The 26,296-nt window shown below is 41.7% G+C and overlaps 1 long non-coding RNA gene across 1 annotated transcript; it reads right to left on the bottom strand.

Moving 5' to 3' along the window:
• Nucleotides 1-2,257: 2,257 nt before the first annotated feature.
• On the bottom strand, nt 2,258-26,296 carry LOC132593544 (uncharacterized). Its single transcript, XR_009559187.1, has 4 exons — nt 26,159-26,296; nt 13,125-13,247; nt 12,823-13,008; nt 2,258-3,063 (listed from the first exon to the last, which is right to left on the bottom strand). It is a non-coding gene; the product is annotated as an uncharacterized lncRNA (long non-coding RNA).

A 26,296-nucleotide genomic window follows, 5' to 3' on the forward strand; every position in this document is an offset into this window, starting at 1 on the left:
TTGGCTGTTTATGGCATATTTTTGTGTCTTTGCTGGACTGATGGACATGCAGATAGACAGACCTAATGGAAGACCACAGGAAGTGATGGCTAAGTGAAATTTGTCGTATGGAGAATAATGACTTTGTGCTCTTCTAAGAGGAACTGGGTGACAGCCTTCCCCATTTTATAAAGACCACGGGACTTGAAGTCGAGACAGTCAAGTTCTAGTCTAACTGCTCATGTGTAGTCCTATGCTGAACATGCTTCTTCTCCTTCCTGGACTTCATTCTCTTGACCTGTAGAGTGAAAGCATTGGACTGAGTGATAGTAAAGATCCCCTCTGGACATTTTACTTTGTGTTTCTACAGCTCCTGACTATGGCTAGGCTTGCAAAGCAAGATGAGTGCAGGCAACATTAAAGCCCTCACAACCATGCATGTTTCATCCAGGGAGCCTGCTCCCATAGTGATGCAGGGAGAGCCTATTGGCTCTAGATATTCTGGACCACAGAGAAGGGCTCTGCTGCCCATTGACCTGGGCTGAGGTGAAGCACAGCATGGGTTTTTCATAAAAGTTTCATCTGATAGGCATGTATCAAGTGCCATGATGCTGAGTGGCCCTAACTGTGTGCTGATTCCCTGCAGCCATTTGGAAAGCCTGTGAGTTAAATATGAGTCATATATCAAAACTTTTTATAATCCTTAAACTGCACATTTTTATGCCATGTTTAGAAAACTGGCCCTTGCCCCTCCAAATATATCCTCCCATCTGTTACTTTTGCCCCAATAACCATCAAGAGAATGCCTGTTTACTGGTCCCACTTAAGTTCTTCTCCTCCCCACTCCATAGCAAAGCCCACCCCTCTCTTTTACTCAAATCTTCAGCCTCCCAAGTTCCATGGAAATGAATCTAAAAGGAGTGTCACTCATTCAACTCTAGTTCTCATTAGACCTGCTGTCTGGTTTCATAATGTTCTGCGTTTGTGAGCCAATGCTATTTTATAACTATAGTTGGGTTTTTTTAAAACTTTTTTTTGAATGAAAGATTCTTTAAATTCTATAGTGCTTTACAATTTTTAAAAGTTTCACACACATGACTTCATATAACCCCATAATAACCCTTTTTAAAAATCCCCTACTCCTATCTTGCCCTTTCTCCCTTCCCTCTCCCCACTGGTAACCACCAGTTTGTTCTCTATATCTGTGAGTCTGCTTCTTTTTTGTTTCATTCACTAGTTGTTATATTTTTTAGATTCCACATATAAGTGATATCATACAGTATTTGTCTTTCTCTGTCTGACTTATTTCACTTAGCATAATGCCCTCCAAATCCATCCATGTTGCTGCACATGGCAAAATGTCCTTCATTTTTATGACTGAGTAGTATTCCATTGTGTGTGTGTGTGTATATATAAATATATACCACATCGTCTTTTTCCATTCATCTGTTGATGGACACTTAGGTTGCTTCCATACCTTGGCAATTGTAAATATTACAGCAATATGTTTTTAGATTCGTCTCCCAAAGCAAAGGAAACAAAAGCAAAAATATACAAGTGGAACTGTTTAAGTTTGATATGGAACACACACACACACACACACACACAAACATCAAGCCATTCATATTGTGTTTGTTTAAGTACAGATGTAAACCCACAACTAAAAACCTACAGTTGCCTTAAGCCGGAACCATGCCTACTGACCCAGCTCCACAGTGTGTTCAGGAAGGGGCCTCCCTCTCCTCTCCCTCCAGTGTTCAGAGCCCAGAAACCCATGAATACCCGCTGCCATCTTGGCACGAGAAGGGAGAACACTTAGCTAGGCCTACTTATCTGAACACAAAATTCACCAGACTCAGCTGCAATATTTGTCCAAGGACCAAAAAAAGCAAAGAGGAACAAATAGCAACGTGTGTCTGCTGCACGTGTACATCACACTATCACTCTACCATTTGCAAAGCACTTTCACACAGGTTGTCTCTGGGAAGCATTACTCCTGCCCTGTGTGTATATACATACTACATCCATTGTTGGGTGAGGAAACGGACGCTCAGAGTTTAACTTATTTTTCCAAGTTTTTTTAGTTATTGAATGGTGAATTCAGAATTAAAGCCCATATTTGCCTCTTACTGAGTCCATGGTGTTTCCAAGGTATGAAAATGATGTCCAGGGTAGAGAAATGTGGGCTTTAGGAGAGACAGATAAATTTTTTAACTGGCTTTATTAGACTAAATAATAGTATTCCTTAGAGATCGCAATCCTAAGGAGTCTACTCTGATTGGTAACTACAGGCCACAGCATTCATTTATTCATTCATTCATTCAATAAGTATTTTTTAAATCAACGTTGAGTTCAAAGTCTCATGCCAGTTGTCGCCATTGCGTCCTTGTGTACACACACACACTCACACACTCCTACACATCTGTGTGTGCAACCAGCTATGTGCCACTGTTCATTCTCCATCCTCAAGAGAGCTTTGTTGTGACCAAGGTTCTCGAACACTGGTCTTCGTAAAACCTTCCCAAGTTACTGCCAAGGGCTCACAGGAAGTGGTCTGAGGAGCTTTCAAGACCTCTGAGTAAAGTTAATTCAAAGGAGACTCTGAGAGCGGGAGGTGCCCTCACTTTCCTCGGGTCCCCGACCATCGTCCCTAGTCTCTCCCTGGAAACACCACTCTTAGCTTACATTATCCAAGGAAAAGGGTGGCTTATTTCCCCCTCAAACTGTTTCATAAATTCAAAGCCGCTCTATGAGGCTGCAGTACTAGTTGGTGGATTAAAACTCCACCAACTAGTATTGCTAGTCAAACTGCGAGTCCACACTGTGCCTCGGGAAGAAGGGAGAAAGGAGAGCAGGCAGCCAAGGAGTAGGCATGCTAGGGAGGGGGAGGCAGGGGTGACAGGGAGAACAGCGCTGTCCTGTCCTGCTCTGTGACTCAAGAAAGGTAGCCGACTAGGCCATTGTGTTTGTTCAGTGGCTTTGCTTTGGTTTTGTTCTTCTCCCAAATGTCTGACAGCATTTGGGCACAGGGCTTGCTTCATTGTTTAGGTTCTCTCTTCTCTCTGTGTTGTCAACAGCACCCATCTACAAAGAGACAGACAAGGAATAGTTTGTTTGTCAAAAAGTTTGCTTGTTAAAAAAAAGAAGATTCTTTTGTTTCCTGTCTGGTTCTCTGCAGCTAGGAAACAGCCCTCATGGAGAAGAATTTTTAAAGTAATGCTACATAATTCAGAGATAGGTCAGTCTATTTATCTCTTGCCTGATCAACTTTATGATCTAGATTTCTTTCCAGTACATCCTGCACACCACCAAGGAAAGCCACCTAAAACCTGGGTTCTAGAAAAATCACAGATAGACCCCTAATAAGATGGACTGCTGCCCAGCACCACTATAATTTATTTATTGATTATAATGGGTAGAGACTTGGATTATTTACAGCAGAGTTTTCTGAGCTTTTATTGATGCTGCTAATTCTTGGCAGCCAGAAGGGAGAGTTGGCAGGTTTGGTAATCCAAAGAGAGGCACTCTGAAGATCCAGCCTCAGAATAGCACCAAAGAAGCAAATGATTTGTGATACTTAGACACAGTTGTGAATATTCAACTAGTTGAGAGTTTAGGTTGAGGTTATTTCACAAACAAGTCATTGTAGAAGAAAAGCTCAAAGGGAGAGAAGGTGGGAAATAAGAAAGGGTGTCACTAAACACTGTTTACCCCAGCCCTGAGGCCTGGCTGAGTGTATGCCATCCTAAGAGAGCCTAATGGGTGATCTTAGGTGGTGAGTTTAGGTCAATTAAAGCAGAAGAAATTTTGTAATTTGGATGTCACATCAGACTGACTAGACACTGTCCATTTGCTGTCACTCACTAGATGGCATTTTAAACTTAAAAAATTAGGAAATAAATTGTTGACATGGACCCTGATATATTGGTAGTAGCAACCATCCAAGCTGGCATGTTGGTGGTTGCAACTATCAGGTGTTGAACTATAACACCTGCTGGTGAAGTTTGGGATTGCATCTCATCACAGACCATTTATTCTTTCACGTAGTGAACATGTTCCTTCAATATTTCTTAAGCAACCATTATATGACCAACGTTGTTCTAGGCCCTGGGGATATAATGATAAACAAAGATTGACACATTTGTTGTTCTAATGGACAGGAAATCTATTGAGGAAAGATAGATAATAAAATAAATGAATAGGTTATTTCAGATAGTAGTAAATGCTATGAAAATAATAGAACTTGGTATTGTAATGGAAAAGACTGTAGGGTCAAGTGTGAGACTTCTTACCTAGGGAAGTTAGGGAAGGCCTGACATTTGACCTGAGACCAGAATAAGAAAAGATGAATCATACAGAAACCTACAGGAACAACACTTCAAGTACAAAGGCCCTTAGATGGGAATTCATATTACGTGATTGAACAGAAAGGAGGTTGGTGAGACTGAAAAGCAGAGATCCTGGGGGGACTGGTATAAGGTGAGGTCAAATCAGGATTAGGAGTTTATATTTTGTGTCCTGGGACACCATCAGATGGTATGAAGAAAATAGCAAGATACTATTTCAGGTTCAAGGTGATCACTCAGGCTGCTATGTGGAACATACAAGCCAGGTAGATCAGCCAGGAGGCTGATCAGCTGTCCAGGAGGAGATGATGGTGACAGAGGTGGAGATGGAAGAAGTCACATTTGAGAGAGGTAAGAGGATTGCTTTAAGGATTTCTAAATATAGAATTGCAACAATTGTTATTGCTTTAATACTTTTGATTTCGGAAACTATCATTCAAACTAAATTTTCCTAATAGTGGATATTTAGCATTAGACTCAACTATCTCATCAATATTCCCCCCAAACCCATACCCAATTCTTCCAAAATGTAGGTATGTTTTATTAATAGCATAGTGATTAAGAGTTTAAACTCAAAAATCAAATGCGTCTGTTTTCAAATTTTGCTTATGTCCCGAGGTATTTGGCAAATCATTAAATTTCCTGATCTTCAATTTTATTAACTGAAAATTGGATAATAAAATTTCCAGCCTCACAATTGTTGCAGGGCCTAACTGAGATAATGCATGCACAGAACGTAGTTGCAGACACATGGCAAGTTTTCAATGCATATTAACTAATATTCTTAATACTTCTTCTAGGTAGTGGTAAATGCCGTATTCTTATGGTCCAATCTGCCAGACACATCAATGCTTTGCCTGACGTGTATATTCATAGAGCAATCCTGAACTTTTCAAAAATGTAGCTTTTAATTTTTTTCTCATTTTAATTGAAGTATGATTGACATATAATAAACTGTACATATTTAAGTTTATTTTTTTTAAGTTTTGATGTAAGCATATGGTTATGAAACCATCAGCACAATCAAAATAATGAACAAATCTACTATCTGCAAAAGTTTCCCCATGTCTCCTTGTGCCACTTCCCTGCCCCTTCCTGCACTCCCACCCCAGTCCCCAGACAACCACTGATCTGCTTCTGTCACTATAGATTGGTTTGCATTTTCTAGAATTTTATATAGTACATGCAAGCATGCATTCTGTATTTTTGTTGTTCTGGCTTCTTTCACTCAACACAATTATTCTGAGAGTCATCCGTGATCTTATATGTATCAATAGTCTATTCCTTTTAATTGCTGAGTAGTATTCCATTGTACCCATAGCTGTTGATGAACATTTGGCTGTTTCTAGTTTTTGTCTGTTACAAATAAAGCTGCTATGAGCAATTTTGTACAAGTCTTTGCTTGGATGTATGCTTTCACTTCTCTTGGATAAACACACAGAAGTAGAATGTCTGGATTTTACGGTCAGTATACGATTAACTTTTTAAAGTAACTGCAAAACTGTTTCCCAAAGTGTTTGTATCATTTTACACCAGTGTTTGAAAGCTCCAGTTGTTCCAGCACTAAGTATGGTCAGTCTTCTAAATTTCAACCATTGCAACAGGTAATGGTTTTTCATTGTGATTTAACTTGCAGTTTTGTAATGACTAATATGTCAATTCAGCATCCTTTCCTGTGCTTACTTCCTCTTTCTCTGAAATCTTGAAATCATTATTTGCCTGTAAGAATTCATTAGCTTTTCTAGGCTATCATAAATAAATAAATAAGTAGATAGATGACAGATAGTTAGATAGGTAGATAGATAGATGGATAGATAGATATAGAATAAATTTGAGTATCTATCATGTTCCAGGCATGATTCTCCATACTAAGAATAGAGCATTGAATAAGACAACTCCCTACCCTCCTGGAGTTTCCAATCAGTTGAGACAGCCAGTAAGCAATGTAATGAACTGTTAGGTATGTATAGGCATTATGAAGGAAGATAAGGCAGCATATGGTGACAGGTAGTGAGGGGATGCGACCAGGGTGGAGCTACATTTTAAGAGGACCTCAGATGGTCACATTTACTACCTCCACTCCATTGCCAGGTCCTTGAGGGCCTTTTAAGCACTTCTCTTGCAGGATTCTGCACCGTGGCTTATGCTCAATGCATATTTGTTAAGTATTTCTTCTTTTTCCCATGCCCCCTTCCACAAGGGTAGGGGTCCTTTCATTTGTCTTTGTTCACTGACAAATTTCCCACACAAAGCTCAGGACCAGGAACACAGCAGGTGTGAGACTGACAAATATGAACTAGACAAGTGAACGGAGGAAGGGAAGAATGGGTGCTCCATAGGAAGACTGTGATGTCTGGAGAGAACTCAGTGCCAGCACAATCCAGATCTACAGCCACAGCCATCCGGGGCCTCTTCTGATGGCTTCCTCCTCTTGGCAGACACCTGTGCCAAGTGCACCTGGACTTCTGTTTCCATCCCATTTGCCTCTGATGGGAGGCAGGTGATCTCCAGGGTATCCTTCTCTTCACAGAGTTACCTGGTTCCAGGTAAAATCAATGGCTTCATATCCCCCTTCTTGTGGCCTTACTATCATCTATACCACATTCTGCATAATTAGTGATGTGAGAACCTTCCTCCTTCTTCAGACTGAGAGCTTCTGTAGGAGGAAGCCAACCTTGTTACCTCTGTGACCCTCCCGCCCCATTTCAGAATTAGGTACACAGGAACTCAGCAAATATTTATCATATGAAATTGAACCCTCAGTCCCTCTAAATGATTCAAGATGTCACTAAAATATCCTTCATCACTCCAGAAGGCAGAACAAGAGGAAATAGCCTGTGTTCCTAAAGCGTGAGTAATTAAGGTTAGACTTAAGAAAACTTTTTTTTTTTTTTTTTGGTCATCTATGTTGTTCAAATAAATCCAATATGTAATCTTACACTTGGCGGTTTTTGAAAACAGAAGTTTTCAGTCCGAAATGGTTCTGAATTGGTCTAAAGAAGAGACAGGGCATGGATGAGATGACCTTTTAAAGTATTTGAAATTTGTTCAAATGTGCCACTTGGGTTTATCTGTAGGCAGCACCCTCCAAGAGCTCAAGTTCCAATCCCATAGAGCTGCCCAGACCACTAGAATCCCCTGAGGCTCGACCTGAGAATTGCGGTCCCTGCCTCCCTGTCCCAAAGTTTACAGCCTCTGCAGAGATCAGGAATGGAGATCCTTGCATGGCAGGGAGAACAGGCAGTTCTGCAACCACAGTTTCCTTGAGAATCCCAAGTAAATCCACCATCCAAGGCATGTTGCCGCCATCACAACCTGTGCGGTGCAGTGTGGAGGAGGTTTATGGTGGCCTTGCCCCGAGCTGTAAAGTTTATGTCTGCACATTAACCCATCCATTGTCCCCTGCCCCTGCTTCCTCTTTCATCTTCTTTGGTAGACCTGTCAGGATCCCCCTTCAAACCCAGACCCAGCTGGGCCAGGACAGAGCTGGGGGCAGGGGTGCTACTCTATCAGCACCTTAATAAAGGCACTCATGGGGCACCCACTGCACCCTGGCAGGTCTTATCTTACTCAGTATCTGCTGTGTTATGAGAATCTAAATAATCTCAGTATCCCTGTCTGTGCACTAACTCTGAGGCTGCTATAAACAAACAAGAGGTAGGATAATTGTAGACAAAAGGAAGCATCTTTGCATCGGATGGCAAGTTGGAGGAGAGGGCGATTGTGTCTGTGTTCAGTTTTACTTCTAGGAGGATCTGTGTTCCTTCCCAGGTCATGATCCCTAACTCCATGGGGAGATATTTTAAAGCAGAGGAGGCATAAAATAGAGAAAAATATATGGTGATAATATTCTCATCCATGAGGTGGGGATAATAATACCATCTTCTTTATATTTTTTGGGGGGGCGGTTAAAAGAGAAAACTCACATAAAAAGCTCAATACAGAGACTGGTACCAAGAAAGTGAACAATAAATGATACATCGAGTTATTATCTGCTATCACTGCTCTTAGAGCCAACTTTCTGGGAAGTCATTTGGGCATGTCAAAGGGAGAGGGGGATGAAAGGGTGGAAGTCAAAATAAGACAAACGAGCACACAGTTCTTGCTGAGAAGCAGTGTACAGTAGCAAAGAAAGTGCCAACGCTGAGTGCCAGACAAGCCTGGATTGTCATGAGAATGAAAGGTATGTCGAGAGTCCCCCACAGAGGGGACACACAATACAATGTTGGCTCTTTTCTCTTTCTTCCTTCTTTCTACCTCACTGACTTATTTCTCAACAGGAAATTCTTTCTGTCCAAAAGTACTTCACGATTCATTCATAACTAGGCTCAAATTCCTCCATTAGAGGTTCTTTTTAAAATTGTGACCATCCTGGTTTCTAATCTGAGTTGTGCTCTTTGTTAAGTAGATGGCCTTGGGTATGTGACTTAACTTTACGGAGGTTTAGATTCCTCTTCTGTTGAAAAGGAGACGTTAACATCCATAGCAAAGGATTGTTAGCATGATTGTATGAGATAACGCATGAAGGATGTTCATCATACAGTAGCACTCAGTAAGTGGTTTCGTTGGTAGGTGCCCATAAACACAGCTGGATTGAAGGAGTGACTGCTAAACTAATTATATTGGCTAGAATTTATATAATTTTTACTAAGAAAGAGAAAAAAATATATTGCTTCTTCCAAAATGTTGATGAGTGAGCTATAAAGGAAAGAAGACTTGCATGTCTCCAAGGAGGAGTGCTGGGGGCAGGGCATATCCAATTTCTCTGTCTCCCTTCCTGAAAGTCTCTTTCATTCTCTCTTTTAATGAAATGAAAAACATCCCTACCAACTGACAGTACAATGCTACACTCCTCCCTGGCTTGCTTGTTGCTTCTTATTGAACTCTCTGGGGAGATATCACACCCCACTTTCACATATGTGCTACACTCTTGCTTATTAAGTCCTTCCCTTATCAATACCAACCACACACAGGAGTAGCTTCTGGAAGGTATGTACTTATTCTGAGATGTGTTGACCTCAGGCCTTATTGGACTGGTATGTACCACAATGCCTCTATTTTGTAGATTGAAAAACCTGAAACTCACAGGTTCGGAATGAGTAGGTCAAAGCTCTAATAAGGAAATAAGTAGAAAGACAGTGAATTTCAGTCTGTGTTCAAACTGCAGTGGATTTTATATTGTTTTCCAGTTATGAAAGCAGTTTGTGTTTATTGTTCTAAGATAAATGACAGAGTTCAATATAGGGGTAGCTGGAGGGTGCAACCCTGGTGTGGAATGCACGTGCCAAACACCAGCACCCACAGAACTGGTCTTACCCTGAAGTAAAGGCAGAAACCATCTTTACTGTGTTCCTGCTGTATGCAAGGTTTTAATTACTTGATCTCTTATAAGTAAAATCTGCATGGTACTCTGGTCTTCATCAATGCAGACCAAGAAGGCTTCTTAAAACCTGGGCAGAAGGCAAATAGTTCTGTCTGAGGATCAGTGATTAAACCCAGTTTGCTCTTACAGAGCCCCAAGTGTTATCCTGCCTCTCTGCTTTGCTCATTTTTTTTCCCACTTAGACCTCAGAAAGTTCCACTGTTTCTACTGGTATAGTCTATCTTTGCTTTTGCCCATGTCCCTGCCCCTTGACTAGTTATCCACTAACCTGGACTACTACCCTGGATTCTCCACCTTGCCTGCTACCTTTTGACTGGACTAACTGAACTCAGTTTTCTTCCCTGGCTTCATGGCAGCTGTGTGCCCTTTCTCTTTTACTGACTGCTCCCCTGATTCTGACCTCACCTGTACTCAGGTCCATCCTTCCATCCTGGCTCTAGTCCCTGGCGCTTCCTAAGTGGCCCTGCTCTCCTGCTGACAGCCCAGGGGTGCCTGTATCAGATTCCCCTATACTCCTGTCAGGGCAGCTCAAAGATTTTATTTTTTTATGCCCTGACATTACCCAGAAGAAGTGACCACAAGAAAGTAAAAAATATTAAAAAAGTATTATCTCCATTTTGCAGATCGCTAGATTAAATTTCAAAATGATGAGGCCCCTTGGTCAGTCAAATCAAAACCAGCTTCAAGACAGTGCTCACTTCCCCTGACACTCATTCCTGCTCTCTTGTCTGCCAACATTCTCAAGATGTGGGAGAATGATCTTTCTATAACACAGGAGGTGAGAAGCAAAGCAGAGAAAACCACCTGCCAACTTTCTGCCGATCGTGGGCCCTACGACATGACCTAAAAGGAAAAGAGGCAAATCTGTTTCTAAGTAACCAAGGCCAGTATGGGGAGAGTCACTCTATTATATCTCCTAGGATTGTGATAACAAAGTACCACAGACTAGGTAGCTTAAAGCAACAGATATTTATTGTCTCATAATTCTAGAGACTAAAAGTCTGAAATCAAGGTGTCAGTAGGACTGTATTCCCTCCAAAGCATGTAGGGAAATCCTTCCTTGTCCCTTCCTAGCTTCTGATGTTACCTGCAACATTTGATGTTCCTTGGCTTATAGATGCATTACTCCAATCCTCTGTCTTCACAGGGTATTCACCCGGTGTCTCTGTCTTCAGCCAGCTATTTTCTTAGAAAAACACCAATCACGTTGGATTAGGGCCTAACCTACTCCAGTATGGCCTCATCTTAACTAATTATACCTGCAATGGCTTTATTTCCAAGTAGAGTTACATTTTGAGTTATGAGGGCTTAGGACTTAAACATATCTCTTTGTTGGAGGGACGGGGGAGGTGGATAAAATTCAACCCATAAAAATCACTCACGTTAAAATAAGTTGGATTCCCTATCAGGAGAAGGAGAGGTGGTCCAGAAGGTCTGGTGACAGCAGAACATGGAAAGATAAACTCTCTAAATATGTTTATGAGGTTTGCATCAAGATGCAAAACCTGAAACTCCTCACAAAGCAGCAGAGGACCACTGACATCAGCTTCCTCCTGGGGTCCTGGTAGGAAGACTCTGATGATAGTGAGGTCTCCCCATCACGTACCATAAGGTGGGATGTGCAGCATTTCATTTGTTCTTTTGCTTCTGGGCAAAACCCTGGATTCAAACTCTTCTTGATGCCTAACTCACTCCTGTGCTCAAAATTTCCAAGACCTAGAGGCCAAGACTTGGGTTCAATTCTTGGGCCTCCCACTACATCAAAATATAACTTTGAGCATGCCAAAGACTCATAGAACCTGAGAGCTGAAAAGGAATTTGAGGTAATGTCATCTTTCTTCTTCCTCAGTACAGGAAATACTTTTATTGCATTCCTGTCAGTGGTCTTCTGGCTACTATTTGATCATTTCAAAGACAGAGAAATCACTACATCACTGAGTATCCCATGTCCTGGTAGGTCAGCTTTAATTATAAGAGAATTCGTTTTTTTTTTTTTTTTTTTTTTTTTGCGGTACGTGGGCCTCTCACCGTCGTGGCCTCTCCTGTTGTGGAGCACAGGCTCCAGACGCGCAGGCTCAGCGGCCATGGCTCACGGGCCCAGCCGCTCCGCAGCATGTAGGATCCTCCCGGACCGGGGCACGAACCCGTGTCCCCTGCATCGGCAGGCGTACTCTCAACCACTGCGCCACCAGGGAAGCCCGAGAATTCGTTTTTATGCTGAGTCAAACTCTAACTCCTGATTTCAGCTACTCTCTGGTTAACCCTAGCTCTAGCCTCCAGTCAATGTTTTCCAAAGTGTTCCATTCAGCTCTAGGGTATCTGGGGAGCCCCTCACAGATGTGTGTGGTGAGGAGAGCGTTCACCCTCGTCTGAAATATTTCTGCTTCAATTTGAGTATCTGCCTCTCTGTCTCTTTCCTGTTCCACTTCTTAATACTTTGTTGTTAGAGTTTTGTTTGTTAGGAATTTCCTTCATAAAGAAAAAAATAATTTATAAGAACAATTTTGTTTAGTTAAAATGTGGTTCTTCAAGTTTTTGAAAGTAGCCATTATTTCCATTTCTCAATCCTTTATTCTCCAGAATAAATTTCCCTGACTCCTTCAATTGGGATTATAGTTTGATTTTCCAGTCCTTAAGATTTTCCAATCTGTATAAAGAACATCCTCACCTGGGTCATCCGTTCTCAGTGTAATAAATGTGATGACACTTGAACATGAAGGTAGCGTAGAAAGTATATAATTGGTGGTCTCATTTGCTTGGGCTTCTGAAATGGAGGGCATGACCTCTTCAGGTCACTTTTTGCCTAAAAAGTTCTATGATATTGAATCCCAATCATCTAAGAACTGATTATAGGGACACATTTCCTGGTTGTGAAAGTTTTCCTTAATTTGATCCTTATCTCATCCAACATAGGGTTGCTAGGAGCAATCTTTTCCATTGATCTCTAATATGCTTCTTTACTCTTGTCAGCCTGCCCCAGAAATGAATCATGCTCATTCTTAAATCCATAAGTGTAACACACCTTATCCCTCAACTAGTCCTGACTGTATCTAGTAGGTTTCAGACACTGAAGGCAAGGACTCTGTAAGGACATGCCCCTAGCACGATACTTACCTCTTTAGTAGGTGCTGTAAAACATGGTTGGATGAATGAATGATACATTCTTCTACATTGTTTCATTTGTGCTATTCCTGGCTTCTTGTCTATATCCCCTATCCAAACTGGATTATAAGCAATCTGGCATGAGGTCTGATGCTCTCCACCTGGCTGAAATAGCAGAGCCCTTTGGGAATGCTGAGCCTTGAAAAGTAACAGAAAAAACACTGTTGATTGATGATCAGAGAGTGAGTCCTGCATCCATCCCATCGACATGTTCTTTTTTTCTATTCATTTATTAAACTAAGGTTTTGACTCACCATGGTTCTTTGATCCAGCTTCCTCTAGCTCAGTCCCTCAGTCCATGCTCAGGTCATGGAAATCTTTCACATAGCGGCAACAGCATGCACATCTTTGATGAGCTCTGGCGACTTGGGTTGCACCTTGAAATTGCAAAAGTGAAGGTTTGCCTAATGATTTTTAATTAATTTTCATTACTTACATTTTAAATGGTGGTTTAGCATTCTGAATCCCAGTCCCTCAGATCACTCTGGGACAGCTGCCAATTTCCTTTTTACACACTTGCTCCCCTAACACTGTTTGATACTGACAGGCTTTAAAGAAAACCCCCCAAATATTCAATATGTAATGGGGAGCCCCTGGGAGACAGGACTGGATTACAGTGTGGGGTATGGATAACATAGCTCATTGTACTTGAATTTATGAAAAGATATTTTCAGCTAGGTAGAATCTTACTTTCAGCAATGAAGCACAATCGCTCATCCTTTAAAACTTACCATTACACATCAGTGTTCTAACCCTAATGCAAACTTAATCAATGCCTCTAATGTTGAGATGATAGAAGCAATAGTCCCAAAGAGATTAGATGATATTTCCCCAAAAGGTTGAGATGTCACTTAATTTGTAAAGATGTATTGGAGAGAAATCAGAGGAGAATAAGAAATGGGAGGTACTCACACTGTAACAGCAAGGATTTAGGCAAGATACAAGGAAGCACTTTTTGGTTTTAGATGGTAAGACACACACTGGCATAGGTTTCCAACCACGGCTGAGAGCTCTCCCGGGGCAGAGGTCACAGCATTTTGGAAAGCATGTGGCCACTGACACAAGACTAGTTCAGATTCCAAACACTGAGACTTTTTAGCTATGGGATCAGGGCAAATCATGTGATTCCCAGAAATTCAGTTTCCATTTTTACAACCATTCCTGTTTCACTGATCAGTTGAATTATTTATATAGTATTTGGCACATATTAATCTTCCCTGTCTTAATCTGTTTGGGTTGCTATAAGAAAATACCATAAACTGGATGGCTTATAACTGACAGAAATTTATTTCTCACAACACAGGAGGCTGGGAAGTCCAAGATCATGGCACCAGCATATTCAGTGTCTGGTGAGAGCCTGCTTCCTAGTTCATAGATGGCTGTCTTCTTACTGTGTCCTTACATGGCAGAAGGGGTGAATGAGCTCTCTGGGGTCTCTTTATTAGGGGTATTAATCCCATTCATGAGGGCTCCATCTTCATGACCTAATCACCTCCCTTGGGCCCCACCCCCAAATACAATCACATTGGAGAAAGGTTATGATAAAATAACAGGCACTGTTTCTATCCCCACTCTGACATTGGCTACAGAGAAAAGCAATAGAGGAAAAAAATTATATCAGCTGGAAATAGTATAATGAACTCAATCCCATAGATGATAACCTGAAGTCCTTCTTTCCTGAGAATCCTGAGAACATCAATAAATTGTGTTCAGAGTGCTGGTGTCAGTGACTAGTCTGAACCAGCTACTTAGTCTTGGACTCAACAGGCTTGTTCAAGATGGGGCAGATGCAGAATTATATGCAACTTCCAGTTGCTGTGGAGATACTCAGCTTAATATCAGATGTGAAATGGGAGAGGGGCTCAGATTACAGCATCTTGTGGAAGATACAGCTCACAGAGAAGTGGTGTATGTCTGAGATAGAGCTGCTCATGTTTATTCAAAGTATTTAGTAACACAATTTTTGAGGTAGCAGCTGAATTGTACTCCAAATCCAGGTGTTTATCAGAGATATTTATTTGTCATCATATAAGATATTTTCATTTCTCTCTCTTTCTCTGCCCACTTGTTCTTAACTGTCCACTTTCCCCATTTTTCATATTTTTTCCCCTTGGTTAACAACTGGGATTTGCAATTTGAAGTCTCAGTCAGGAGTTTTGAAGTGGAAATTAGTTTAGGTGATTTGAAATTTGTATCAAGGAAAAGAAATGTTAAGAATTATATGAGTTCACCAAAGTCAAGGATGTTTGATCTTAGCAGTCCTCTTTTCCTGGATCAACTCTTTTTTTAATAGTTTGAAGTAGATATGATGGATGCTGCCACCCCGGGATCTCGGAAGTTAAGGTGAAATTGGCAGAGGGGAGTCAAGTGGGAAGTTGCCTATCTCTTTTCCGTCCACAGTCTGTGCATAATTCATAACACAGAGATTATATACAGTCTCTTATTCATGAATTTTAGACAGACTGGTTATTACTGTTGGCCCACTGAAAGGAGATGACTCTTTTTACATTCTTCCCTCTCTCTCCCAGAATTAAGGACAAAATGAGAGGCACTGACATTCTCAGATCCTTAAAAAAGAAAGCCATCAGTTCCTTCAATGTCCTTAACTTTGAACCCTTGCTAAGTTGTTGCATATCCACTTTTGAAAAGACCTTTTTTTGTACCAAAATAGACTCCACTGTCAGCAGATGTTAATGCAAGTGTCGCTCCTGGAGTATGAGAGCTGAGGGAGGAAGATGTGGAGAGAGAGAGAGACAATATACTGGTGAGGAGGGAAAGGTATAATTGAAGGAGTGAAGTCTATTTTCTCCCTCATGGCAGTTGAAATTAAACAAAAAACGAGTGGGTTGGGGAGGGAGGTCTCCACCCTAACTAGGTGTCAATTCTTTTCCTTCCTCTCCGCCGCCTTCCTCCTATTTCCCCATCTGCATCAGAAGATGGCCCAAGTGTCCAGCATTGTTGAGAAGAATCATGATTGGTATTTGAAATAAGGACTTAGAGTACCACTGAGTGCTCTTGTGTTTCCCATGCAGCCAGCGTGAGTGAGAGAGAAGTGCAGACAGGAGGGGTAGTCAGAAAAGCAGTGAGAACAAGCCAGCCTGGTGGCAGTTGGGGGAGACTTCCACCCACCAAAGAGCTGGGGTCATTGTCATCCCTGGTTCCACATAGGCTTGAAGGGAGACCCCTGGGTCTGACCTCCCTTCCTTTACCCATAGTTTAGGAAGTCAGCAGAATCCGTGGGTAGACTGGATCAAATTCATTCCCATGCTATCCTGCACAAAGGCCCATCCCTGATGGATTTTTGTGTCCAACACTTTGGAGAAAAAGCGAAAAAGATGCAGTTCCTGCCTTTCCAGTTTAACAAAATTGTATGGGCATTTTATCTCTGACAGCCATTTCATGCTTTTCTTCCTAAAGCTTGGGAGGCAGCCGAAGCCAGTTCTCAACACCTTTGAGAAGAGAATTGTGCTTCTCTGAAATGGGGAGAAAGTTTTTTATAGCTTCGGCTCCTGTTTGTTCCTCCACAACTGGATTTGATGCGCTGCTTGGTGTCTGTACTTTGTCAGTGCCTGAGAGTCGCTGATGGATTGGCAATGTCGCTCCCTAACCCAAGGGACTCTCTTTTGTTTCTTCACCTGCTGAGTTTGTTCTCTCTCTCTTTCCTTTTCTTTTTTCTTTCACTTAAATAAAAATATATGTAGCAAAAGGCATTTTAAATGAGTGAGGCAGTAAGGTGACAGAGTTGTGGTTTCTATACCTTGGTGAGTAATGATGGGATTAAAAAACATTTCATATGTTTCGTTCAGGTAGCTACCCAGGCACCTCACCAGGGGAGAAAGCAGTAGAAACTGGTGATCACAGGGGAAGACGATGCAGAGACATGTTCATAGAATCCCCATTACACCTCTTTCTTCCCTTCCTATCCAGCTCCCCAGGGACTGAAGGAGCTGGTGTGAAAGAGCCTTTCATGGAATGAAAAGCCAAGAAAGCTACACAATTTAAGTGTCTTGGAGACAATAGCAAACGGAGTGTTACACTAAGCTAATTAAGTGATGAAGGCAGCAGAACAATTCCTGACTTTTGTTGCCCTGATGCCTCTGGAAGCAGAGTTGGAGTTCAAGCCCTCCCCAAAACTTTGCCATCAAACCCCACTTCAGGGCTGTGTCAGTCTCCACTTCAGGGGTGTATCAGGACTCTGCCTTGAGACAGAGTGAAGAGGAATCACTGCCAGTTCACCTGCCTCTAAAGCAGACAGAAGTTCTCATTCCAGGTTCTTCTCCTGCATTACGGTGAGGTGTGCTGTGTAAAAATAGCACTGAAATTAGAATGAGGAGTCCCAGATACTACTCCTGGCTCAACTTTTTTCTAGCTGTAACTTGTTTTTCCCTCTGTGAAATGGATTAACAGTGATTCTTACTGTTACTGACTGTTGAAACAAACATAAAGTAACATAAATATATGTGTTTTATAAACTGTACTAGGTCTTATCACTCCACTGTGACTCTTGCTAACTGGGCTGAAAACTTTCAGAGAAAGTTTAAAACTGATGAGAAAGAGGGATAAGTACAAACGGAAGGGAATGAATTGATAATAGCAGAATAAAGTATTTTTTCTTACATGTAATGTCATCCAGCCGCAGGTTAGTGATAATATCTTAAAAAGTAAGTCTTTTTTCTTTTTTGTCTCATTGGCCTGTCTGTTTACATTCTTTTCCTCTAATATTAGCCTACCCAGATTGCTAGAGGAAAATTAAATCACAAGAGGAGAATCTATAATCGTGATGCTGAACAGTCATAAGTACTTAGGCGTGCGTGGGTTAACCAGAAATTCTATCGAGTGGACAAAAAAAAAAGAGTCTCTGCTGGATGAGCCCCCAGACACTCTCTTTCCTGCTGATGCTCTGTTTATCCCTGTCTGAGAGTTGGCCTGCCTCTCAGGGACTCTTGAGTGTCTCCTATGACCCCTGGCTTTACTGGTTCTAGCTGGGCAAATGGACTTTACCAGTTGACTTTTTGGATTTGTCTGAACAATCTGAGTTCAGTCTCTCTGAGCTTGTTGCTCATAGTGGTTGTATCTGCTTCTCCCCAGCACCTCAAGTCAACTTCTCATCTCAACATATCTACTCAGGGTTAATACATCTATCCTTTCTCCTGATCGTTCTCGACTTTGTTTGGCAGTATTGACACCATTAACCTTGTCAGAGCTCTTCAGCAGAAAAGTCTTACATTTCTTTCCTTGACAGACTCTGAAAGTCTTTATTTATTTCTCTCTAAAGGTATGAACTTTCTCAGGGTCTCAGAGGTGTCCTCTAATTTCTTCACACACAAAAGGTGAGATTACATGAAAGCAGCAACTCTCAAATTCGGTAGCAATCTGACATTCTCAGATTAGCAGAGATGGCTCAGTAAAGTAGTGATCCTTATGAAGAAAGGAGGGGTGGTAAGGGAAAAAATTGATACCCTTCCTGGGTTGGATCAGAATTTTGAAAAGTCAGGAGAGGTGTGCTAATTTAAATAGTATCCGTCAGTGGGAGCTCAACCCAGGCTCAGGCTAAACACATGAACTGACCATTGGGGTTACTTCTTAAAATATGGAACTGTAGTCACCATTTCATGGCTTCCATCATCAGCTCTGGAATGATAGTTTTGCTGTATCTTATGGTTATAACTTGACTTTGGCCTTGTTCCCAAAACCAGAGCACAAACTTGTGCCCTTGGTCTGGTAACATGTTCCATAGAGCATCAGTACTTTTTGAGAACTATACTAGGTTGAATAGTGTCTCTCTTCACCCTCCCCTTCCCCCATTCCCAAATTCATCTCTACCCAGAACCTCAGATTTGACTTGAAAATAGGGCCTTTATAGATGTAGTAAGTTAAATTAAAAGAAGTCATACTGGATTAGGGTGGACCCTAATCCAATGACTTAACGTCTATATAAGAAGAGAAAACAGAGACACAGAGAGAACACCACGTGATGATGGAGGCAGAGATTGGAGTGATAGAGCTCCAAGCCAAGGAATTCCAAGAACTACAGGCAACCACCAGAAGCTAGTGAAGTGTTGGAACGGATTCTCCCTCAGAGCCTCCAGAAGGAAGCAACCTCACTGATACCTAGATTTCAGACTTCCAGCTTCAAGAATGGTGAAATAATAAATTTCCATTGGTTTAGCTACTCAGTTTATAGTACTTTGTTATGGCAGTCCAAGGAAACTAATACATCCATTGACCTCCTCAACAGCTGCCCTCCCTCTTATTCATTCCCCTTCCACTCTCTACGGTCACCTGGGACAGGAATGCTGATTCTGAAATCAACCCTGTGACTGAGACCTGCCTGCTAGCTCCAGCAATGTGACCAAGGCCCTCTGACTCTCACCCCTCGCCATCTTTCTTCCCTAATGACAAGAAGACCTCTGCTTGCATATCACAATATGCTTGCCCTGAATGCTCCACTGTTACATTCTGTATTACATAGTCAGAACCTTCTTGCTCCCTGAACCAGGGCCATCTGATAGTCTGGACTCCCACCTCCTGCCTGGTGTCATGCCCGCTGGCCACCAACAGCCATCTCCCTGGCTGTAGCAGGATCTATCTTCACAATGTCTATCCTTCTCCTTGCGTTGGGGAGATGTCTGTTCTAGGTCTGCTTCTAGTCTATTCCACCTCATTTCGGTTAGATAACCTTTTGTGCCCAGCTATATTACCAGATGAGGCAGGGAAGTCAGGGTTTGAATTCTCTCAAGCCTGGTCCCTCACTCAGAAAGAATTGTTTGACTCGTGCTTCCTCCTCCCTTCTACTTTATTTACTATTCAGTAAGCAGAACCCCTCAATCTGCTTGGCACTTGGCATCATTTAGATTCTTAAATGTGCTGGAAAAATATTCTGTCTTTCTACGGGGAGCTTCTTTTGTTCTTTCATCCTTTGACTTTCTTCTTTCTTCCTTTTTCTTTCTTCTAAAACAAAAACAAAGGAATTTTACATGAGCCAATTCATGGCTTACAAAAATGGTCTTATCCATGTCTTGGTGAGTAATTAGTGGCATCAGAAATCTTGCCAGAGTACATTTTTTGCTTCCCATCTAACCCCTTAACCCATACATCCTAAAAGCTATAATCTCCAAAATCAGAGTGAGAAGGCACTTCAGCTGTTTTTGAATGCACAGAAAATAAGAGAGGCAGAGAGAGAGAGAGAGAGAGAGATACACGTACTAATCAATCACAGTTAGGAGAAATATGCAACACAGGCAGTTATAAGAAGCTAGTCTGGGTGAGTACTATATATCTGCAGAGTATAGATGCAGGAAACGAAAATACTCTGTGACACTGTTTTAATGAGGAAAGAAAATACCTAACACTGGGGATATGTGACTGTGGAGAATGTGGCTTAGAATTTGTGGAGTGTTTGTCTTATACTTAGTGCTATATTAAATCACACATTTTAGAGCTGGAGGACCTCTCACCTTAAAGATGAGAAAATGGAGCCCAGAGAGGTTATCCACTCTCTAAGCCACAAGCAATAGGGTATGGCCACTCACATGCGGAAACACACTTTCAGTGTTGAACCCCTGGAATGAAAGTAACGTTCATGAGGCTGCTTATTGATCAGCATCAATAGGTGGGTCTTAAGGATTTCCGGCCATTTAGGTTGCTCACTAACTGGATTCCAGGTTCCCTAATGACATGTTGGATTTGCAAAGTCTGTCCTGGTCTCACTGCCTGGTGTGCCATGGATGGATCCCTCATCTCCCCCTTGTCCTTCTTTGTCTTTTCAGATAAATTTATTTATACACTGTATATAATAAAGAGAGATTTTAATGATGACTTAGAATTGCGAGAAGCCATGCTAAGGTCTTTTCATGATTTAGCGGATAATGCAAAGTGCTTCTTATATCCCTTTGGCTTCCTTTGCCATTTATCAATTTTGTGCAAACAATTTTGACTGTGCTTCTACTCACAGCAGCCAGCCCCTGGTTCTTTATCAAAGGACTACCCTAAGGCTCCAAAACCTCCTTTTCTTGTGTGTGCAGGGAACCAGAAGTGCTTAGGAATTTACATCTCTGAGGGGACAGCCCTTAATGACAAATGGGTTTGAGGATATAAATAATCCAGGTACCCTGCTCCCATTTTGGGGCAAGTCTATGTTTTCCCAGAGTCTCAGAGTGATGGAGCCAAATTTCCAGTCCAGTTTCCCTGATAGTTGAGTCCATGCTCTTAGCCCTTACACCATACTGGAGTTAGCCCTCTAATGCTCCTGCTTCCCTGGCTCAGGTCATTAGTATGGCCAATCTTGCTAGCCCGCCCTTATGCCTTGTTATTTGGGGCCAAGATCCCTTATTACGTTTTTTGCAGATAATCCCAGCATATCCACCAGGGAACATACTATTTTTTGCCCAGTTCTCTGTAGCTCCTCTCCTGAGTCTGCACTCTGTTTCTCAGATCCCCTACATCATCATCCCCTATGAGCACTGATGGATGATTTAGATTCCAAACAGATATAGATAACCCATGTAATCTTAAAATCTTGAATGTACATACATGTGGACCCTAAAGTTAGATCCTTATGCCCTTGGTACTCAATGTGTGGCCCAAGGACCAGTGGCACTGGCATGACCTGAGAGCTTGTTAGAATTTCAGAATCTCAGAGCCCACCCCCACCTACTGGTATAGAATCTACATTTTAACAATATCCTTTGGGATATACTTATGCCTTAGACATTGAGCCCACACTCCCACGGACTCAGTGATCTGGATATAGACCAGTCAGTCCCTCAGCTAACCACCCTCCCTGGCATGAGCCCCCAGCATTCCATTTGGCCAGAACAATGCTGTTTGTGTCCATTCATTTGATTTGTTAATGTCTCTCATAGCTAAGGAATTCTGTCTCTCTTCTCACATCAATCTCCTTCCGAATCAATTTAAAGTAATTTTTCCTGGACAAAATGGATTCTTACCTTGGGTGGGAACACAATGGCTATTTGCCTGAAAGATGGATAAACTACATATACTTTTAATACAGAGGATACAGCCTGCAGGAGAGACTAAAGTGGAAGGCTTACAATTAGTCCTGACTTCCAGCCTGAGTGAAAAATACCTGGTGGCTTGACTAGAGGGATACATTCTGACGAAGGAGCTAAAATCATGAGTACTTCAATGTCACATCATTTGTGAAAAGTGGCTTCTTGAGGTTCGGCTGCACTGAGGGAAGACAGAGATGGCTGCATTCAGCTATTCTCTAGGAGAGCTCTAAAGAGGCACCTGCTTGGAAACACAAACCTACTCTGTAGGAAAGGGTGAGGAATTTGTGGGGAACAGAAGGAAGTAGTGAGGAGGTTGCTCCATAGGTTTATTTTGTGATCTTTATAGACAGTTTTATTTAAAAGCCTTCCAGCCATAATAGGGCTGGGAGTGATGTTTGTTGAGTTAGGAAGCAATTCGGTAGATTGCTAGTTCAGTGTGCAGGGCCCAAGCTATTGCAGCTACCAGGAGATCTGAAGGTATGGGGTTTACTCCAGGTATTTCTAATGGAAAAATACCAATGGGCATAGCTTCTTTCCATAGTCAGTAGCTCCTTTTAACACCAATAGAAATTCAGCAAGGCTGCGGCTATCTGGGTTTCCTTCCTACTCATTCAGGTTTCCTCAGTTCATAGGAAGTTCTTTTTAACTCTTTCTTAGTTGTCCCCAAGCTGGAAAAAGGGAGATATTTCTAGCGTATAATAAAGAGAAGATTTTTAGAAAGCTAGAAAAATTATTGAGTAAGAAGGTTGACTGACTTCCACTGTACATTGTCTACCTTTTGAGGGTATTGTCTAAAATAGGACTCATATACACACTACTATATATAAAATAGATAACAAATAAGGACCTACTGTATAGCACAGGAAACTCTACTCAATACTCTGTAATGGCTTATATAGGAAAAGAATCTAAAAAAGAGTGGATATATGTATATGTATAACTGATTCACTTTGCTGTACAGCAGAAATTAACACAATATTGTAAATCAACTATACTCTGATAAAAATTAAAAAAAACAAACAAACAAAAAACCAGGACTCAGCAGAGCCTATGAAGGCCCAGAAAGTGAATAGGTTAGGTTTTGTGGGCCACACAGTCTTTGTCATAACTACTCATCTCTCCTATTAAAGACCAAAAGTAGCCATAGATGATAAGGAAGCGAATGGGAGTATGTGTGTTCCAAAAGTCCTTTATTTATGAAAACAGGTCGGAGGTGAATTTTACCCCAGCCCTAGTCTAGTGTGACACCGTGATCCTCCCCATCACCATATCCATCCTGGTCCAGGCCACCTTTATTCCTTAGAAATGTGATGGTACTTTTCTAATTAGTCTCCATTTTCTTCCATTCTTGCCACCTCAGAATCCATTCTCTCCACAGCAAAGTGAACTTTAAAACATAAGGCAGAACTTGTCACTTGGCCTGTTAAAATCTTTCAGCAGGTTTCCATTTCAAAAAGCTTGTGTATTCTGCCATCACCTCAGGCCAACCTGCCAATCCCTATCTTCATCTCCTGTGGCTATACTATTCGAGTCTCAGTTACATTGCCTTTATTTCAGTCCCTCAAATACTTGAGTTCTTTTCTATCTTGGGGCTTTCTCTATGTGGTGTTCTGCCTGAAATGCTGTTCTCCTTACTCTGCCTGGATAGCGCTGCTCTTCCTTTAGGTTCTAGAGTTGATGTCATGTCCCCAGACTAACTCCAGTCTTAAGTATGCCCTCCTCGTTATTCTCTCTCATCACAGTCTTGTTTTTTCAAGACACTTTGTACACTTTTTAATTATAAGTGCACTTGAATTTGTTTACTGCCTGTCTCATGGGCAAGAGTGATCTCTGTGATAGCAGAGACTGTGCAGGTGGCCACTGTGGACCCAGTGCCTAGAACAGAGTCCACACAGAGGAGGCACAGACTTTAGATTGTGGCAAATGAATAATTGGATGAATGTGTACATTGAATGATCATTTGTGGTGATCAAGAGTTTTTTCTGGGTGAAACAGAGCAGGGTACAAAGACAATGCCAGAAAAATCCCAGGTGTTTGTTTTGGAAAACAATATACCAGCAAGAAGAACCAAGGGAAGAGTGAGATAAGACCCAAGTGAGAATAAAGAAGCTAGCAAGGAGCAAGGGTAACTGAGGGATGGAAGACTCTTCAAGTCAGAAACCATATTTCTCTGTTTATTTTTGTATCAGTCCAAGATGGGACACTTCATAAGTCCCAATATAAATTCAGCAAATGAAAAGGTGGTTGATGAAAGAACAGTGGTTATAGAGGGTTTTGAAGGTTCCAGTACAGCTTTAAGATTCAAAGACTCAAATTAAGTCAGAGCACACCCTACCTGATTAAGGACTAAGGGGACTGGAAAACCAGAGCGAGAAAAGAATATAACTGATTCCTCAGTGTCCAGGACAATAGAGAGAAGGTTTTGGTTGGCAGGAGTATGGGAAAGAATAGCATGGAAGAGAGAACTAATTTTATCCCCATATTCTTTTTCCTTTTCTTCTTTTCAGTAATAGAATCCCAGTTTTACTTAGGCATATGAATTTCCTGCTAGAACCTACATTTTGCTGCCTCCCTTGCAGCTAGATATGTTCATGTTACTAAGTTTTGGCCAGTGTAATGCAAGTTGAAGTGATGTGTACAGCACCTGATCCATGATTTTATAATGTAACAATGTCTCCTGCATTCTCGCTTTCTCCTGCCCTGCTGTTGGGATGTGGTGACATCTGGAGTAGCTGCCTTGGACCCGAACATAGAAGCCCCATTGCTGAGGACGGAAGTGCTGAGCAGCCAGCTTCAGTCCCTGCATCACTTCACAGAGCAGAGTTTCCTCTTCACCCAGTACCAATTCTTTATTTAATCAAATGTATTTTTAAGTTTAGAGAAGATTATCCTGCTATATAATTAAAGCAGCATGGAAAAACCAGAAAGAAAAACTACACTTCTCAGGAACCAAGTAATGAAATATCCTGGGCTAGGGAGGACTGAGTTTGTGGTACTAAGTCTGTGAAGACTTTACACAATTATAAATTTATCTATCAAACTAGACAAGGTAGTTGTGCTACAGGGATGTGATTAGCAGACCTCTGGGTAGTAGGTTCCTATACTCTAAATATCTAACTCAAATTGATTCACCTAATGGATGATTCATTCCCTAAATGGATGTGGAAGGACTGGGAGTGGGCTGAGTGAAAGACAGCAAAAGAAGATAGTTTCTTCAGTGACTGTGACCTTGGACTGCCTGATATTTCTAGATTACCCTGTAATGTGTGTGTTATCTGCACATCTAAGTGATAACTTTCTTGAGGGAGCATTAGGTCATGTTCATCTTTATGTCTTTCATGCATGAAATCCAGCATTCTACACATGGTAAGCCTTCAGTGAAACATTGGTCAAATGATTCACCCCAAGTTATTTACTTCTGCTATGCACACTCCCTTGTTTCCTGGGTTAACCCCACTCCTGTTCTAGCCAAGCAATTCTTACATGGTGACACCCAAAGTAGCAAAGGCAGACTGGAAGCCTTAGAATTTCCCTGTAAACTAAGAGCCAAACTAGAATACAGGTATGGATTTGAAAACTGAGAAACCTCCAAGCTTTAGAAACGTCCAAGCTTTCAGAAATAGAAAGGGATGGAATTCACCTCAGTCTCTTCCCTACATAGTCTCCTTTGAAGAGGAAGGAAAGAACGTCAGAGCAGGTGAGTGAGACTCACAGACCAAGACATATACAGAGACCAAGAGGCAGGCAAAGCAACAACATAGTCCACTTCCCCGAGCTGTCAATCCAACACCTTTCACCCCACATCAAATTCTTTTCCAATTTTTCCTCTTAAATTGCAATCCAAAACACACTGCAGATGTGATATCATTTTCCCTGATAACTGGGCCCTCCGAGTTAATGACTTTCCTTCCTTCCAGCACGGAAACAATTTCTTTTTGCTTAATGTAATAATCTATTATAGTCCTTTCTGTTCACCACTCTGACCCTAGCCTGTTTCAGAGGAGCTCAGCCTCTCCCATCCAGCTGCACACGGGAGCATTTTTATTGGTATTATTCTGCTTTGTGAATTGTGGAGCAACAGTCCACTTCTGCCCACCCAATGATCTCCCATGGACATAGTTTTTAACACCTAGGGGTTGCCAGGAGATAAAATCGGACAGGATGGAGAAAAGTGATATATGATTGAGAGGGAAATAGAGAAACTGTGTCATGTTTAAGTGCAGCCTACCCAGAAGTTCCCTGGTCTAGGGACAGAGTTTGGGAAATGTACGTACCTTTGTTCTGGCCTTTACCTTTATCTGAGTCGCTCATGGGCTCTGGGACCCTCTTTTCCTTCGGTGATCCGTACTTCTACCCAGAGGAAATTTAAAGCAGTTGTGAGCTAGCAGTGATGGGCCCTGGCTGCCTTGAAG

The sequence above is a fragment of the Globicephala melas genome, chromosome 1 (genome assembly GCF_963455315.2).
Source record: "Globicephala melas chromosome 1, mGloMel1.2, whole genome shotgun sequence".
NCBI classification, from domain to species: domain Eukaryota; kingdom Metazoa; phylum Chordata; class Mammalia; order Artiodactyla; family Delphinidae; genus Globicephala; species Globicephala melas.